Source organism: Ictidomys tridecemlineatus, chromosome 9 (genome assembly GCF_052094955.1).
Source record: "Ictidomys tridecemlineatus isolate mIctTri1 chromosome 9, mIctTri1.hap1, whole genome shotgun sequence".
In the NCBI taxonomy this organism is placed as follows: Eukaryota; Metazoa; Chordata; class Mammalia; order Rodentia; family Sciuridae; genus Ictidomys; species Ictidomys tridecemlineatus.
Window position 1 is genome coordinate 147,870,791 of NC_135485.1, and position 18,795 is coordinate 147,889,585.

The window sequence follows — 18,795 nt, forward strand, 5'->3', positions numbered from 1 at the left end:
TCCCAGCATGGTTGTTGGAGCGCTGACCTGGAGGGACACCGGGCTCCAGGACGGAGCTCAGTCTCTCTTCCTTCAGTCTGTCAGGTGGACCCTGGAGGAGAGTTAGACTGGGTCAGCAGCAGGGCACTGAGCCGTGGGCAGAGCTGAGGGAGCAGGCAGGGCGCCTCTGCCCAGTGAGGTCAGAAGCACCGCGGCTGAGAAGCTGCGGTCAGCTCACAAGGCGAGCTGGGCCTGAGCACGCAGCCTGGGCACTGCCCTCGGCCCGCAGTGCGGGTGGCCCTGCAGCTCCCCGTCAGTGGGCACCCTCCTGGGGTTTGAGCCCACCTCAGCGTGCCCCCGAGTTCCCGCTGGCCCAGCGTTGGGGGAGTAGACAGTGGAGCAGGTGGCGCCCGAGAGGAACTCTGCCCCATGTGTGCGGAGGCCTTTGGATCGGGGGGGGGGGGGGGGGGGGGGGGGGGGGAGACTTGGCCTGTCGGCGTCCACCTACGTTAGTCAGGTTTGCCGTGACCAGAAGAGCTGACAAGAACCGCAGAGAGGAGCTCCCGGTTCAGTCCAGGGTGACCGCTTCACTGCCCTGAGCCGGGTAGAGGAGGCCGCTCATCTCCCTGCAGCTGGGAAGGGGGCAGGGGCCGGGTGGAGAAGCACCCTTGGGGCAGCCCCATGACCCACCTCCTCCCACCCACCCCACCCACAGTCTCCCCAGAGGGTCCCTCCCAGCCAGGGCGGCTCTCACCACCCGGTCTCTTCTCCTCTGCACGCTCCTGCCCCTACGGGAGCTCTGGGCACCTCCCATGACCCCACCCTCCCACTTTCCCACAGGGGAAGTGTTTGCTCTGGGTAGCTATCACTAGGGTGGACGGAGCCCTGGGCGTGGGCGTGCCGCGGTCTCCGGGTCCTTCAGTGCTTGGCTCCTGTTCACATCCTCTCACGCCCTAAAACTCAGCGTGTTCCTCTTAGTGCTGTGTGTGCGTGTGTGTGCGTGTGTGCATGCGTGTGTGTGTGTGCGTGTGTGAGCCCCCGGCTCTATTCCTGCCATTCAAGTCCAGAGAAGAGGCGGGATAAAGTGTGGCCATCACTGCACTGTGAGGCGTGTCCAGGGAGCTCTAGCTGGGGTTGCCGGACCTGGACCTTCAGTGTTTTATTTCACGACACATGTGAAATCTAACCTCGCCTCCTGGTGGCACTGGAGTGTGAATCACAGACTCACCAGCAATAGTCGTGTCTGCACACTGACACACCTGTGCACGCATACATGGTTCTCTAGGGTAGACTCTCACAAGCTTCATCACACACCTGTTACGCCCACTCTCGGCAGTGTGCTCAGTTCCCTCGGGTGTGTGCCGCCAGACAGAGCCGGTTCTGTGTGGCGGGTTTGGATGTGTGTCCCACAAGAAGGAGACGCATTCAGATTAGAGGCCCGTTGGTTCTTAGAGAGGAGCTTATCTTGTGTCACTGGTTTGGACCGTGAAAGAAGTCAGGCAGTGCCAGGCTCCGCGTCACTGCCGACACTGCAGCTCCGAGGCACCCAGTGTGTCTGCAAGGCACCTCCTGGCTCCGCGTCCCCACTGGTGGGAACCCGTGGCAGATGGGGATGCTGCCTGGGGGGCAGGGCACAGATCAGTTCTTCTGTTGGAGACAGAGACAGTCCCCCTCACCCCACCCTGTATGTGTGGTTGCTGGGTTGGTCGGTCGCAGCAGAGCAGGGTGAGGCCACTCTGCCTCGGGGTCAGCCGAGCAGTCCCTAGCTTTCCTGGCTGGGACCAGGGTGTCCGTGCAGCTCCTCCCTCCTGATCTCGAGCCCGCGCATCGCAGGCACCGCCTGCGGGAATCCAGGGCACTTGCAGAAGCCTGAATGTTGTGTTGCACAGAGTTGGGGGAGGACAAGGACACGGCCCCAGTGCCACGGGCCTCAGCCCACAGGTCCTTGTCACTTGCGTTTCCAAGACGGAGAAGCCAAGGACGCCCTGCTCCCCTGTGGGTCCCCTAAACGCCTCACCTGGGCACAGACCAGCTCCTGGCCCCCATCGGTGGGCAGGCGGTCTCCCTGTGAGCGGTGCTGGAGCTGGGGGAGCAGTCTGGAGCCAGGTCCCTGGAGGGAGCTGCGTCCCCAGCTCCAGCCAGCGCAGTGCCTTTCCCTCGGCAGGTGGCACAGGGCACACCTGCCCCAGAGCGACCCAGGCTCCAGGCCACCCTCCTGAGGCCCTGGCTCTGGCTCCTGCTGTGTTTCGACAGGACGGATCCAGACGCAGCGGCCTGCAGGGGCGGCTTGGAAGGAGGAGTGTGGGGCTGAGCCTGTGCCCGGGTAGGAAGGGACACCGCAGGGCCCGTCACTCCTCCCGTGCCCAGGCTTTTCCTCACCCCAGGCCCGCGCAGGGCCCTTCAGTGCGTGTCCTGCGTCCTCGTCCTGTGACAGCCTCGGGAGCAGCCAGGCACGAGCGGCGTCTGCCAGGCTGTGGCGGCTGTGAACTGTGCCGTGCCGACCTCCGCTCAGGGGGCCCTCCCACACCTCCGAAGGCCCCCGTGGACACGTCCTTGGATCAGCCGGAAGCCGAGGGATGGCGAACTGTGGATTGTCCTGCAGCTTGGGAGAGGAGCCGAGCCGCACAGCCACTGCCCTGCCTGCCTGCACCTTGGGCCTTTCCACCGCCTCTGAACAAATATGTAGTTTCTGACACTATTTTTATACCAGGACGAGGGAGTCACTGTGTACCTCATGTTCAGCTTTGTAATCTTGGTGATCGTCACGAACGTGGGCCACTGTCCCCTCCCACCCCTGAGCCACCCGGTGGCTCTTCTGTGCCACTCACCACTTGGGCAGCTGTGAGGCCGCCAGCCGGCCGGGGAGGCTCCTGCACTGTGCGACCCTCGAGTTGCCCCGCTTTGTAAAATAAAGAATGAACCGGTCCCTGAGTGCCGCGTGATTGTCAGGGGACCTGGGGTCTTTCCAGTCACAGACTGAAGGGGACTTGGGGGCTGGGGCTGGGGAAGTCGGCCCAGTGGTCGGAGACACTGAGATGGCGCCCACCCAGGTCCCTCGGGGAGGAAAGGCGTGGCTTGGCCCTTACCTCGCCTGCCCTCCTCCAGCAGTGGCCGTCCTCCGGGCAGGGCCTCGCTGTCCTCTGAGCACGGCCAGGTGTCCACCACCTGGCATCCAGTTCAGGTCACCTGTGCGTGGGTGACTGGGGGAAGTCCCTGCCTGCAGGGGACAAATGGCTTCCCCTAAGGGCCACTAGAGGGCACGGTTTCCAGGTGTCTTCCTTCCTGGCCGTAAGGAAGGGATGAGAACGCTTTTGGTGGAAAAAAGAAGGGAAAAAATATGAGGGAGGGCAGGCAGGAAGAAGAGGATTTAAGGAGAATTAGTAGGGACCATGGGTACTCTCTGAGCCACCTGCAGGAGCCCACGCCTGGACGGCTCCCGAGAGCCGCAGGCCCTGCCCAGCACAGCACAGGGACAGGCTCCCTCCCTCTCCCACGGGCTGGGAATGCCCCTCACAGGCCCTGCCTGGGCACGTGTGTCTGTGACTGTGTGTGACTGTGTATGACTGTGTGTGTCTGTGTGTCAGTATGTGTTTGTGTGTGTGTCTCTGTGTGTCTCTGTGTGTGTGTCTATGTGTGTGTGTCTATGTGTGTGTGTCTATTGTGTGTGTCTCTGTGTGTGTCTCTGTGTGTCAGTATGTTTGTGTGTGTGTGTGTCTCTGTGAGTGTGTCTGTGTGTCAGTATGTTTGTGTGTGTGTCTCTGTGTGTCAGTATGTGTTTGTGTGTGTGTCTGTGTGTGTCTCTGTGTGTGTCTCTGTGTGTGTGTCTGTGTGTCAGTATGTGTTTGTGTGTGTCTGTGTATGTCTCTGTGTGTGTCTCTGTGTGTGTGTCTCTGTGTGTCAGTATGTGTTTGTGTATGTGTCTGTGTGTCTCTCTGTGTGTGTCTCTGTGTGTATGTGTGTCTCTGTGTGTATCTGTCTGTGTGTGTGTCTGTGTGTCTGTGTTTACTGGGTTCACTTTTAGAGTCCTTGGGGATCACATCAGAACTGAATGGAGAGTGTAGAGGGCTCGCACGCCCACTGCCCACTCCACTGTCCACTCCACTGCCCACTCCACTGCCCACTCCACTGCCCACTCCACTGCCCACTCCACTGCCCACTCCACTGCCCACTCCACTGCCCACTCCACTGTGTTGACGGGGATGCATCCACACTGGAGGTCTGAGGGCCTAAACCAGTGGACAAAGCCCATGTCCCCATTACGCTGCTGCAGCGCAGGTTCACTGCCCAACAGTCCTCTGCTCTGCCTGCTCCTCCCTCCGTCCCCCCGTCCCTGCTGTCCCCCGCCTTCACTGCCCCTGGTGTGCCCGGTGGCTGGGGGGCAGCAGTACTCCCTGTCGGCTCCCACTCTCAGAGGCTCTAGCTTGCCTGTGTCTCCCCGGTCTGCCTGGGCTAGGCAGCTCGCTTCCTTCAGCTCTGAAGAGGACTCCGTGGAGGGACGGGCCACCAGGAAGTGTGTGCGTGGACAGGTTCTTTGACACACTGCCCATTTCCCTGCCTGCTCACCTCTAGGAGAATGTTCACTCGGTTCACTCCTTTAAGTCAGTGAGGTCTGTCCAGGGTGAAGCAGAGCGTGTGGGTGTCTGGCTGCTGTAAAACAGAGGTTCACATTTCCAGGGCAGAAGTAGCAGCTTCGAGTAGACAAGTAGCCCTCAGAGTGGACATGGAGTGCTACGGTGCTGATTCTGGTCAGTGCTTCTGTCTAGGGATCCAAGGGTCAGGGCTCCCTGGGTAGCTGCAGCTTGCCATGAGGGCACCTCGGGAGGAGCTCTGCCGTCCTCCCAGCCCCTCCAGGTGGACGTCTCTGCCGTCCTCCCAGCCCCTCCAGGTGGACGTCTCTGCCGTCCTCCAGCCCCTCCAGGTGGACGTCTCTGCCGTCCTCCCAGCCCCTCCAGGTGGACGTCTCTGCCGTCCTCCAGCCCCTCCAGGTGGACGTCTCTGCCGTCCTCCCGGCCCCTCCAGGTGGACGTCTCTGCCATTCCCTGAGCCCCTCCAGGTGGACGTCTCTGCCATCCTCCCAGCCCCTCCAGGAGGCCCCGCTGGCGTTGTATTGATTCCTGGCCGTCTCCTGTGCTAACTGGGGTCCCCTGTCACAAAACAACTCTCCCATCTGAGGATCCCCCTGGCCAGGCTTTGGGTACCTCAATGAGCAATTTCAAAGACCCCGCCCAACAGAGTGGGCTGCACTCTGCATTGAGACCCCCAGGCTGTCCTGCAAGCCCCTGGTTGAAGAGTTGGCCGTGTTGCTCGCCTTCCCCAGGACCCTGGAGGTAGGAGGAGTGGGTCAGGTGCGTACAGGAGGAGACCCCAAGATGGCTCAACAGCAAGCTCACTGAGAATTTTGTTCTGTCTCAACAAAAACACAGCAGAGTGCATGTATGTAGGGAAGGTCAATTAACTGCACCTGGCCCCAGGGATGAGATGCACCTCTCACAGCTGGAGAAAAGGCAACTGGACGTGGCCTGTCGAGAGCCGGGGCAGGAGGACGGGGCAGAGCCACCTTTACCTGGGGCTGCCATTGCCCCTGGGTGACTCATGGCTCCTAGGACCTGGGAGTGGAGGGCAAAGGTGCCCTTATCACCTGCTTGGTACAGCCTGGGCTGTGCTCTGGGCAAGAATGGCTGCCAATCGAGGGGCAAGAGGCTGCACTGGCCAGAGAGAGGGCAAGTGGCCTTCTGCTGCTGGGCAGAGGCACCGTCTGCTTGCTCCTCTGCTGGCCCACGCTGCAGCAGCCTGTGCTCCCGGCACCGTGGCCAGTGCTTCAGGCCTGAAGAGGCGCCCGGCAGAGCACGAAGGAGGAAGCCTGGACAGAGACTACAAGCCGGTGGCTCAGCTGGTGCTGGCTGCACTCCACTGAGTCCATGGTGGAGTCCTTCACAGAAGAGCGAGGAGAGAAGCTCAGACCACTCACTCCAGGCCAGAGCGCTGGGCCTGCCAGCTAGGAGGTGACTGGGGTCCAGCCCTGGCCCATGCTCTTCCCCCACCGTGCTGGCCCCCGCCTCGAGAGCAGCTCCCTTCCAGAGCTCCTGTCCCCACAGGCCAGGGGAGACTATGGCACACACACGCCGTGCTCTGTGGCCTGCCGACACACCTACTTGTGCTGTCCTGGGAGAGACTCCTGGGGCTCCCCTCCGCCTGCAGAAGGGAGTGGGACCAAAGCCTGCTAATGGGCGTGTCCTCACGGTGAATTAGTTCCTGCTGTTATCCCTCTTTCTCCACCTGGCCCCTCCAGCCAGTCCAGCAGAGACCAGGCGCCAGGGGGCCGGTTATCTCTCACCTGAGGAAAAGGAGCTGAGCTGAGCACTTTGTGGCTGAGGGGTCAGAGTGCACTTGCCACACTTGCGGCTTCAGGGAGCACCCAGGTCCTTGGTTTGCCCTGGAGAGGCCTGATAGGCAGCGGCGCCCAGCCGCCAAGGGTCCACGGCCTGTCAGTGGACCTAGGCATCAGCCGTGGCCGAGGTCAAACGAGGCCTCTGAGCTCACTGCTTCCCAGCTGGCCAAGCCCACCCTGTGCGAGCACACCCCTGCTGGCTCCTGAGCCAGAGTACCAGTGTCCACTGGGCAGAGTGCCCGGCTGGGCTGGAGGAGCAGACGGGACCCGGCAGGACCCGGGGCAGCCCAGCCTTCACGCCTGACCTACCTGGAGGCAGAAGCACACCTTTTCATGTGCGATTTCACGAAGTGTTTCTCTAACTTATCGACTTCAGAGTTTTCTCCTGAAGAAATTAAGATGTGTGTTTAAAAATACATGATATTAAAATAATGGAAATGGCAAACAACAAAATACCCATCTCTTGGAGAACTAATTAAATAAATTATAAAATAATATCATGAGGCATTTAAAATATCATGTAGAACTCATTCTATTAAATGAGTATACTAAGTTAAAAACCAGATTTTAGAACCCTATCTCTAGGACTTGACAGTGAGCAGTCTGATTGAGGAGACATCAGCTGCTAACAACTGACTCTGGGGAAACAGATGTTCATGGTCTCCTTTTCCTGAGATCGGCCTCCGTTGGTTCTGCAGCCAGGACAGGAGGAAGGCCTCAGAGGAGCTCTGGAGGGGGCAGAGCCAGGCAGCTGTCCAGGGGCCCCACCGCGTCCTGGGCTGGACAAGGCAACTCCGACATCCCGGAGCCCTGGAGGACCTGGGCAGGGCTGGTGCTGCCCCGCCTGGCAGGGAGTGCCCCTAGCACACTCGGTGCCTGGTGGACAGGGTCACCACTGCCACCTCCTGCCTCCTCCGTGACTCCCTGGGCCACTGCCTCCTGTGGACTTGGTGCAGATTGAGGACTGTTTTGCGGTCAGCTTGACCCCTCTGGCTAGAATACATGCTCCTGGACACTCTGACCATTTCCGGAAAAGCCTGGGGAATTGAGCTGGGAAGGAACTTGAGGGTGAGCTACTGGCCCCTGGGCTCCTGGTCCCCACAGTGCCAGCTCCATGTCCCTCAGCAGTCCCCTCTCACCACTGGACCCTTTCAGTGCAGACACTGCGGCTTCGTCTGGGGAACACTTTGAGTTATTGGATGGACGACTTCCTGCGCTCCACGTCTCTGTTTCCACCTTCTGGGACTTGGCACAACTCCTGGGCTGCTCCTCTGATTTTCTTTTCTTGCATATTTTCAAACTCTGTTTTTTGTCTATTTTCCGTTGTTCCCCTTCAACTTTGTCTTCTAACCCCTTAACGTTCCGCTTCTTCTGTCACATTTCTGGTCCCCCAGAGCAGTCTGCATCACTCCTTGCTTTAGTCCTTGGTCCTGTGGGTATAAAATCCCAAGACTGGATACTTCATAAAGAGAGTGATTTCTTATCGTTTTGGAGGCTGGGAGCTGAGGACCCAGGGGCCAGCAGCTGGAGTCTAGTGCGGGTCTGATGGAGGGGACAAGGGCTCTGGACAGCTTCTCGCCCTTTTCCCAGGGCACCAATTCCCCTGAGAGGCAGAGGCCTCCCGCGGCCACACTGCTGAGTATACACCATGATTGAACTTAACAGAAATCTTGGTTCAACCATAAAAATGTATCTATCCGTCACTGGCGCTTAGGATCACCTGTTCTTCTTCATACACAAACCTGACGTTGGACAGGGCTTAGGATCACCTGTTCTTCTTCATACACAAACCTGACGTTGGACAGGCAGTGGCTGGGCAGCTGCAATTTAAACTGGAGATTTTGATTGATAAAGCAGTACGCAAAGTGCATTTCAATGTCAGGTGCTAGACCGCAGAGCCTGAATGTCAGGGAAAGTGACTGACTTTAAGCTTTAACACCATAACATATGCAGGACAGTTTGGCAGCTGGTCAGTGACGTGGGGGTCTGCGGTGGTCCCAGTTTACACAGTTATCCCCCGACCTCACGTTCCCAGCACGCACTTCTGCCGGTCTCCCCGGTGGGCAAGGTCTGCTCTGTGAACAGAGAGCATTCTTCCACACGTTCCTTTTGGTTTTGATTTGTTTGGGGATGGGATCTTGCTATGTGGTCCAGGATCATCTCAGACTTACAGACCTACATGATCCCCTGGAGGAGCTAAAGCCATAGGCATGCACCACCGGCCCAGGCTTTGATAAAATGCTTCTACAGGCAGAATAAAGCAGATGTTTCTATACTGAACTCAGCATGGTTGTATGCACCGACGCACTTCTCCATTATGATCTGTGGCAGCTGGGCTCAGGAGACTGCACTGGTCAAGAGTAGAATACAAACATGACCCTTCACCTGTGCAACTCAGAGGTCCTGAACTTGCCTTCCCAGAAGACTCCATCAAATGTTAGTTAAACTGAACTTTGTAGAAGCAGGAAGAAATGGAAGGAATAATACGCAGTGATAGATTACTTAAGTTAATTAAAGGCACTCTGTGTAAATTACTGTATTGCTAGGGAAACAAATTTAGAAAAAGTCCTACTAAAAGAGGAAAAAGCATTCTCCTGAAGAATATTCTGATATCTGATTGCCTAAAATTGTTTAGAGAAACAGCATTACAAAGAGTGGCGTCCAAACACGACAAGCTAACGGAACAAGGAGCACAGTGCCCAGGCCCGAGACAGGACACACTCACCTGCAGAGAGGCCAGCCACCCTCAGTCTGTGTCCCCACCTCGGGAGACAGCACACTATCCTGCAGAGGTGTCCTTGGCCTCTGTCACCACTGAGGGACCCTCCACGCTCACGGGCAGATGTGCCACCTACCCTGCAGCCTAGGATTCTACCTCAAGGGACACCACACTCACAGGCAGAAACACCATCGACCCTCAGTGTGTGTGGCCATCGAGGGACACTCTGCACTCACCTGCAAAATGCCATCTACCTGCAGTCTATGTCCCCACCTAGGGAGCAGCCACACTCACCTGCAGAAATGCCGTCCATGCTCAGTCTGTCTAACCCCCTGGGGACACACAGCACCTCGCCTGCAGAGAGGCCACCCACCCTCCACTCTGTCTCCCCTCGGGAACTTTCCTACATGTCCCTCTCCTCCAACCTCACTGCCACCAACACCTTCTCAACCCTCTCCCCAGCAGCTCTATGAGAAGATCCTATTTTCCGTTTTCTCCCATGGTTTCCTCAAATCGCTCCTTTTTGCAGTGACCACTAAGCTCTAAAAGCAAATGTGACTAAATGTGCAGCTGCTACTGGGAAGCCTCCCAGAGGGCAGGGCCTGCCCAGGGGGGCGGGTGGAGCAGCTGTCCCACAGGCGCGGACAGAAAGCCAGAAAGCCAGCGGACTCGGGCTTGCTCCTCACCTGATTGTCCTGGAGCCCCAGCGCTGTTCGCTGTTCCATGGTTGATTTGAATCCTGTCAATCTGACCTTATTAAACAATCACACCAACCGCAGAGGACGCCCAAGAAGGCAGAGGTAAGAACTGATTTCAAACTTCTTCCCATCAGAGGCCAGTTTTAGAAGGACTTACTGACACGTGATGTCTTATTCATTCGTGGAAGGTGACCTTCCAGGTGTTATTTCTCTGGAGTTAAGTGTTGGGCCATGGCAGAAGCAACACAGAAGTGTGGGCGGCAAGGTCAGAAGCAATTCCCTTCCCAAGCACTGCGACTTCACGCTGCAGACCTGCACTTCGCCGAGGGCTTTTGGATTAACCCTCAGAATTAAATGTTGTGTCATTGTAAATGGCATTATGAGATCTATAGGTGCTACGAATTTGCAGCCTTAAAAATAGATGACTTGAGTACACGCCTGTAATCCCAGAGGCTCAGGAGGCTGAGGCCACAAGATTGCAAGTTTGAGGCCAGCCTCGGCAACTTAGCGAGGGCCTGAGCAATTTAGCAAGATCCTATCTCAAAATAAAAAAAGAAAAAATAAATAAATAAATAAATTTGTTAACCAGATATAGTAAAAAAAAATAATAATAATAAAAAAATAAAAAAACAAGAGTGGACGGGGGATGTGGGTCAGGGGTTAAGTGCCCTTAGGCAGAATCCCTGGTACCAAAAGTAAATAAACAAATTTTAAAAAATTTGATAAAAATAAAGATAGATGACTAAAGACTGTGAATGTAGACTACCTGAAATGATGTAACCAAACTTCATTGGGCTCCTTACCAACGATCTCCCTACATCACTGTATTGCTGTTACTTCCATAAGGAAACAGAAGTGACTTTCCCTGTGGAAAATTCTAAGGACTTAGCACAAGATGACCCGTGTGCTCTGATAACAACACAAATGTGGCCAACGCTGTGGAATAACAACGTGATTCCTTTGATGCTTAACTTTCTGTGAAAATGGCGTGTACACCAGGTGTGGTGGTGCACGCCTGTGATCCTGCGGATCAGGAGGCCAAGGCAGGAGGATCGCGGTTTGGAAGCCAGCCTCAGCAACTTAGTGAGGCTGTAAGCAACCTCGTGAGACTCCGTCTCAAAAACAAAATAAATAAATAAAAAGGAATGGGGCTGTGGCCGATGGTTAAGGGTCTCCTTTCAGACCCTGGGACCAAAAAGGAGAAAGGAAGACAAACGGAGGGGGATGGTGTGCACAGCAGAAGGCCACGGTGACGGCTGGGCACGGGGAGCCCTGCTGGAAGGGACAGCAGGGTCCCGGGAGGCACTGTCACCAGACGGGGAGACTGTCCAGCTTGGCTCCAGGGAGCTGGCCCAGCAAAGGCTGCCCGCCTACTGAGTGGGGAGCGTGTCGGCGGAGGAGGAGGTGGTCACCAGGGCAGGACCACTGCAGTCCCACAGGGCCCAAGCCGGACGTAGCTGGACAGCCTCCGGGTGACAGAGACGGCTCCTTCCCCAGCAGAGCACCAGGGAGGAAGCCACCAGCTGAGGGAGGAACCCAGGCCTCTCGGGAGCTGGCCTTGGTAGGATGGGCAGGATGTCAACAGGGGGACACGGTGGGGGACAGGCCCCATGGACGAGGCACATCGGCAATGCTGGGGTCTGCAGAGAGCTGACAGAACGTCCCACTGCAGGAAGAGGAGGAACGGGAGGTGGGAGACGCTCTGACCAGGAGGGGACCAGGTGGAAGACAGGGAACGTAAGGAGAAAGAGAGGAGGACTCGGAGGCCCAGGAGCAGGCTGAGGAGAGCCCGGGGCTGTGCTCACCAGAACTGGTGCCTTGAGCTCCCGGGCTCACTGAAGGACCCCCAGGGAAGGACCTGGGCAGCTGGCCACTAGGAGATCTCCCTCGGGTCAGTGTTGGGCACAAGACTGCAGGAGCAGGGGACCAGGAAGCACTCAGCAGCCTGTTGTGACAGAGCACAGGCTGCAGGAGGAAGGCCCCGGTCAGTCCACACACGTAGAGCTGCAGGCCTCCATCCTGGGTCAGCCTCGAGGTGAGGCTGGGGGAAAGGCATCCATGGTCCAGGGACCACTTCTGTTCCCCACCAGTCGAGCCGCAGGACACGGCATCTCGTGTGGGAATTCAATCCACCTGGTGAGGACTCGGACCACGCACCAAAGTCCAGGAGGTGCAGATGCAGTGAGAGCAGCACTTTCCACACCCTGATGGAGCAAGGTACCCGGAACCACTTCTCTGGAGCACCATTTTGTCATGGATATTCAGGCCATGGAGTGTACTTGGCTTTTCACATTTCCCAATGTGGTGACCAGGCACCATCAGTGTCAGGTCAGACACAAGGTCTGCCTTTCTCCCTGGTTCCCAACTGGGTCCTCCAGAGGTCCCCTGCTCCTCAGATCTGAACTGAGCGTGGACCAAGGAGGAGGAGAAGGGGCAGCTGCTCCCCAGCCCAGGCAAGGCCTGCCATTGCTTAGCCCTTACACACTCCTCAGCTCATCAGAACCAGGTGCCAGCTGCCCGAAGGGTTCTCAGTCCACACATGCAGCCTGGGACCTGGGGACCTGGAACAGGCCTGGAAGGCAGCTCCTGCCCTCCCCCACCCCTCCACGCGGTGTCCCTGGTCACACATCATCCCCTGATGCCTCCTGTCCCCAGGCCACTCAGGATGTCTGGCTCTGTGCTCTGCACCCCTTGGAATTCAGAGTGGCTCAAGGCCCATCCCTAGATGAAGACGAGGTCCAGCCCTGGGGCGCACGTCCCCTCGGGGAGCCAGGGCCTCCCCCTCCTGAAGGACCACCACACCACACCCTCAGAGGGAGGGGAGTCTCAGCAGCACTTTTGGAGAAACACACTCCTCCAACCACGGCCCTGGGAAACCAAAGGCAAGGGACTCGGTCTCCCCTGCACTTGCCCTTCACGAGAGGAGTCCCTGGTGGTGGACTGGATGACCTGAGGCAGGGACTCAGAGACGGGTGAAGACACAGGGGTCTCTGGGAAGGTCTGTTCCTGGCAAGTACAAAAGCTGGCCTCGCTTTTCTTGTCCACGGGGAAGGGACCCATTCAGAAGCCTCGGTGGAGGGTCTGCGGTACCAAGCCCACCAGGAACACACGGGTGGCTCTGTGACATCAGAGACCCAGGGGGAGGGGGTGGGGTCCGTACCTAGTACAGGATGGAAGTGAGGCCGCCCTCCATTCCCATCAGACTGGGATCTCTGACCCGCGTCCGATGGAAACCCCACGGAGATGGCAAAGAAAGGGGGGCAGAGCCCACACCCCGAGTCGAAGGGATGGGAATTGAGAGGTTCACTCCACACACTAGACCCAGAAATCAGCTCCTCCCTGCCAGCCCTCGACTCCTGCGGGCTGGGGGCTCTGGCCACACACCCTCCCTGCCCAAACCTGCGCCCCAGCTCTGGGGAGCTCGGGGTGGCAGGCTGAAGGGCCCGTCCTGGGTCAGGACGCTCACAGGGACCATCCCGCGCAGCCCAAGACCTAGAGAGGATAAAGCTTCACCAGGGCAAGAGCCAGAGGAGGGGGCAAGCGGCAGCCCCAAGCCTCTCTGGGGGAGGCACCCACAGCTCTACCCTGACTGCCCCCGGAGCCTCCTCATGCCAATCTGGGCGTCACCCCAGGATGGGCCTGGGCTCGTGGCTCCTCCTGTCCACGGTTCACTTCCCAATGTGGTGACCGGGCACCGTCAGTGTCAGCTCAGGCACAGGGCCTGCCTTTCTCCCCGCCCCCGCCCCCACCCAGGCTCCTCCCCTCAGTCGGAGTCTCCTCCCCTGGGCCCACTCTGGGTCACGTGTTGCCCTTGGGGACCTCCGGAGGGCTCCCTGTCACTGCTCCCTTACACCTTCCCCACCGTGACACCACCACCCACTCTCCCACTGCTGCCAGGAGGCGGCCAAGGAGCGCAACAGCTGATCCCCACGGAGCACCCCATTTATTCCAAGATCCGTGGGACGCGGGAAGGGATGAAGAGCTGATTGGGAAGCATCTCTGCCCCAAGAGGGTGGGAGAGAGAGCAGAGGAGAGCAGGGCCGGGGCACGTGTCCAAGGAGAAGTCCCTGACGTGGGATCCGGGTGGGGCGCAGGGGCCCACTGGTGTCCGGGTGTCTTCGGGTGTCCTCCTGCCTGAGGGGTCCGGGAGGCGGCGGCGGCCAGGGCAGGTTGTACTCCTCGCTCCAGCGGCTGGCCCTCGTGAGGGAGAACCCGGGCCACCTGGCTGTGGGCCATGAGAGGGGCTAGGAGTCAGAGTCAGCCACTCTGTGGTGCCCAGGTGGACCTATCTTTGGTGGCACCCCCCAAGGGCAGAGGGTGTCCATTCATCCTCTGGAAATGACACTCATCGAACGAGGCACACGTGAGACCAAAGGCAGCACCGTTCCACCTACTCGGCTCCGTGGGCGTCTCAGCTGGGCGCTGGCCGGGGAGCCACTCTGTTTTTGAAGAATCTTCTGAGGGCCTGCCCTCTGGTGGGGGCAGGTCCCGGGGGGTCCCTGGGTGCTGGTGCTGGTGCTGGTGGCGCTGGCGCTCCAGCTGCGGGAGCCACTCTGTTTTTGAAGAGTCTTCTGAGGGCCTGCCCTCTGGTAGGGGCAGGTCCCGGGGGGTCCCTGGGTGCTGCTGGTGGTGGCACTGGCCCTCCAGCTGCGGGAGCCACTCTGTTGGAGCGTCCGGAGCCGGTCCTGGGGTCCTGCCCGCAGCAGCACAGCCTCGCCAGACCGGTGGCCATCCTCCGGAACACTCCCCTCCATCCCCTGGCGGTGTCACGGGCCAGGCCAGGGGTCCTGGTGCCAGCAGGGGGTTGCTCGGTGGAGTTGGAGGACCCGGGCAGAGGGGCCGTGGGGCCTGCAGTAGGGACGCTGGCCGACAGGCAGCACAGCATGATGGCGGGCAGGCTGGCTCTCCTGCTGCCCACCTGCCCTGAAGGCTTGAGCTCCTCAGGCTGCTGCTGCTGCTGCTGCTGCTGCTGCTGCTGCTGCTGCTGCTCACAGGCCCAGAGGGGCCAGGAGCGAATGGCCGGCCCGCTGACACCCCACCTTGGGCCCAGAGTCAAGCTGGAGGGGATGGACAGGGACGGGCAAGGGCCCACCTGTGGCCGCCCGGGTATCTGCAGCCGCACCTGGCAGCCCGCCCCCCGGGTTTTCTGGTGGCCCAGCAGGAGGTAGGTGGCCATGGCCTGGTTGAACTGGCGCGTCGCCACCGACACCCAGGTCTCCTGCAGCCCGTAGCCCAGGTCCAGCATGGCCAGCAGGATGGAGGTGTCCGGGCGCTTGGGGAGCAGCTCGGCGGGAGGACTCGGGCAGCGTTCCCCATCCTGGCTCAGCCACGGGTGCCCCAGGATCTGCTGCAGCGTGGGCCTGTGCGCGGGCTCCAGGGTCAGCATCCAGGACACCAGGCTTTGCGCCTCGTCGGACAGGTGGAACGGGAGGTGGTACCTGGCCTGCAGCACCTGCTCCTTGGCCTGCGCGTAGCTGGCTGCGGTGAACGGGATGGAGCCGGTGAGCATGAGGACCAGGAGGACACCCAGGCTCCAGACGTCCACCGCGGGGCCGTCGTAGGGCTCTTGCCGGTGCAGCTCCGGGGCCCAGTAGGCCACGGTGCCGCAGAGCAGGCCCAGCTTCTCTCCGGCCCTGAACCTGCAGGCCAGGCCGAAGTCGCACAGCTTGGCGCGGCCCGCGGCATCCAGCAGCACGTTGTCCGCCTTCACGTCCCGGTGCGCGATGCCCTGCGCGTGGCAGTAGCCCACGGCGCTGGCCACCTGCCCGAACAGCGTGCGGGCCTCGTCCTCCCACAGGCCCACGACCTCCGGGATGTGCTGGCCCAGCTGGCCCCCAGCCATGTGCTCCATCACCACGTAGGCAGTGCCGGGGGTCTGCACGATCTCCAGCAGCCGCACCACGTGCGGGTGCTCCAAGCCCTTCATGATGTCCAGCTCCGACAAGACCCAGGACAAGGTGGGCCCCGCCCCCTTCCGCAGGACTTTCACGGCCACCTTCGTCCCCGTCAGGATGTGTCGGGCCAGGAAGACCTTGGCAAAGCTGCCCTGCCCGACGACCCCCAGGGGCTCATAGCGGCCCGTGAGGGCTTCCTCCAAGGAGGAGCTGGCCGCGAGGTCCCGCCACCCCCTCCGCACCCCACTACGCTCACTGCCCTCTCTAGACATCCTGGGCCCCACGCCCACTAAGGCCGCTGGCTAAAAACAAACACAACAAACAAAGCAAAGAACACAAGCAAAACTAACACAACAAAGCCCAACACAAAGCCCCAAATCAAAGAAGCAACCCGAGACCGCCACCAGAACCACCAAACCACCAACCACCAAACGCGCTAACTATGGGAGTCCCACAGGTCACTGCCTAGAGCTTCCTGTGCTTGTGGACAAGCTCCCGGCCTCGGCCGGGCCTTATATCCCCGCTGGCTCCGGCGCCTCACAATGCTGTGAGGTCACAGGCAGGAGTGGCCCACTCGCACCGGGGGGCGGGGTGGCCCACGGTGGCATCTCCCACTCGCGCCTCCGGGACCTTGGCCACCTTCCTGGTCAGAACGAGGAGGGTCTGTGGAGCCTCGGTGCTCCCGTGTGTTCCGGACCCCGACCTCTCCTTGCCGAGAAAGGAGGAGCTGGACCAGGCCCCGGGGCCCGAGCCTCGCCAGTACACAACTCCGTCGTGGCTTTCGCCCCGGAAACACCCCGGCCCAGGTCCTCTGGAGCCATTCAGCGCCCGTCTCCTCCAACTCGCACAGACCGGCGTCCAGAGCGTGGTAGCGGTCCCCTCACGCCAGGACGCTGGTGCGGGTCGCTCTGCCCCCTGAGCCCCAGGACCACATTCCCGACCTCCGTGGGCTGTGGGAGCCACGGCAGGTGCCTGCCTCATCATTGCCCCACAAGGTCCTATCAGGTCACTCGCCAGAACCCTGCCTGCAGCCCACAAGAGAGAGAGAGGGTGGGTCGCCTTCCAGGGATGAAGGCCACTGAGAAAGGTGGGGACAGGCAGGGGGAGTGTCCCAGGGGGACGAGCCATCCTGAGTCGCAGACCCCGGCCAGGACGCAGGCTGGAGTGGGGACACTGTGTGCAGGGGGGACAGGTGCTCCTGGGAGGTGGCAGAAGCCCGGATGCACAGGAGGGGGCAGCTGGGGTGAGCTCAGCCTCCACAGAGCAGGAGGCTGGCACCCTGGCTGGGCCGTGGAGGGTCGGGCTCTGTCCTGCCTGCCCTCTTGTTCCCCTGTGTCCACTGCTCCCCTTCCACCCTTTGAAGCCCCTCCCCCCAACAGCCTTTTCTCAGCCATGGGTTTGGGGCCATCCCCCGTCTCTAGGACCCAGAGTCCAGGGGGAGCACATAACCTCTGTCAGCCAATGAGTGCATTTCGCACGCTCACTCTGCCACGGATCCAGGGTGACATGTGACCGAGTCAGCCGACCCAGGTCATAACAGGCAAAGACTGTGGACAGGGAGACACTCTCTCGCAGCGAGTCCCTCTGCCAGTTCCAGGCCCCTCATGGAGGAACCGCTCTGTGCAGGACACTATCAGGGAGCCTTGGAGCCTGAGGAGTGACACCATGTGACCCCCTGGGTCAAGCCAGACCTGGTGCTGACCAGACTTGAGTGGGGTAGGGTGCTCCCATTCACGAGTAGGTAGCATTTCCTCAGAGGGGCTGCCGGCTGCCGTTGGTGCCCTTTGTCAAAGGGGTTCTGACGTCCCGGGTACACTCGTCTTTGGGCTCTGCTGGGCCTGTGCTCCCTCCTGGGCATGCCGTCCATGTCTAGGCCGTGGAGGCGTCTGTAGGACAAGCCAGCGCGGTGGCGCTCTCCTGTTGGAGTATCTCCACTGTGACTAAGCTGTTGGTCCTTAGGCAGGCGAGGACTCGCGGTAACTCCCTTCAGTTCTCTGTCCCCCAGGGACAGTGCCTGTGAACACGAGGACGGGCTCGTCCTCGTCCCTCGCGGATTTCTGGAGGAGCCTGTCCCGTGATGGCAGGATCCGGGCCTTTCTGCTCGCAGGGCTTTGTGCCCAGCCTCTGCCCGTGGCTGGCTGCCTCCTGGGGTGGGAGCCCATGCACCTCTGCTCGTGGTGTGGCTTCTGGCCTCCTGGCATCCTCTCCCCTCAGTTCACCAGCTCTCTCCCCGGGTGTGAAGTCCTGGGCTCCCCCGGCTGCGCCTCAGGGCCTCTGTGTGGGATCCCAGCTCCTTTTCTTCAAGACGGTCTCTTCCTGTCTTAGTTGCTGTAGCTCCACAGCACCGCGTAAGGCCCAGGGTGGGCCGCCTCCCTGGCACCGCGTAAGGCCCAGGGTGGGCCGCCTCCCTGGCACCGCGTAAGGCCCACTTGGACCGCCCCTGTGTTGCTTTCCTTGCTCACCACCTCTTCGCACTCGCGTTCTCTTACTCAAATGAATTTTAGAAGTGCTTTTTAGTTCTGAAGGCTGTCCTTGGTGTTTGGTGGGGATGCCCTGAGTCTGTGTAGCTCTTTGGGTAGTTGGCCATTTTCACAATGTTAATTCTGCCTCTCCAAGAACATGGGAGGTCTTTCCATCTTCCAAGGTCGCCTTCAATTTCTTTTTTCAGTGTTCTATAATTTTCCCTGTAGAGATCTTTCACCTCCTTGTTCAGATTAATTCCCATATTCATTCATTAATCTTGTTTTCCTCCTTAATTTTCTTCTTCTTTTTTTAAAGAGAGAGAGAGAGAGAGAATTTTTAATATTTATTTTTTAGTTTTCAGCGGACACAACATCTTTATTTGTACGTGATGCTGAGGGATTGAACCCAGGCCGCACGCATGCCAGGCGAGCGCCCTACCACTTGAGCCACATCCCCAGCCCTCTTCTTCTTCTTTTTTTAATTGAAGTTATTGTAAAACGTCTGTTTTCCTGATTTCTTTCTCAGCAGAACCACTTGGAGCCTATGAAAACTGAAATTTATGAGAGGTATCCTGTATCCTGCTGCTTTGCTAAATTCATGGATCAGCTCTAGATGTCTTCAGGCTTTTTGTTTTTTGGAGGGGGCCATCTTGTA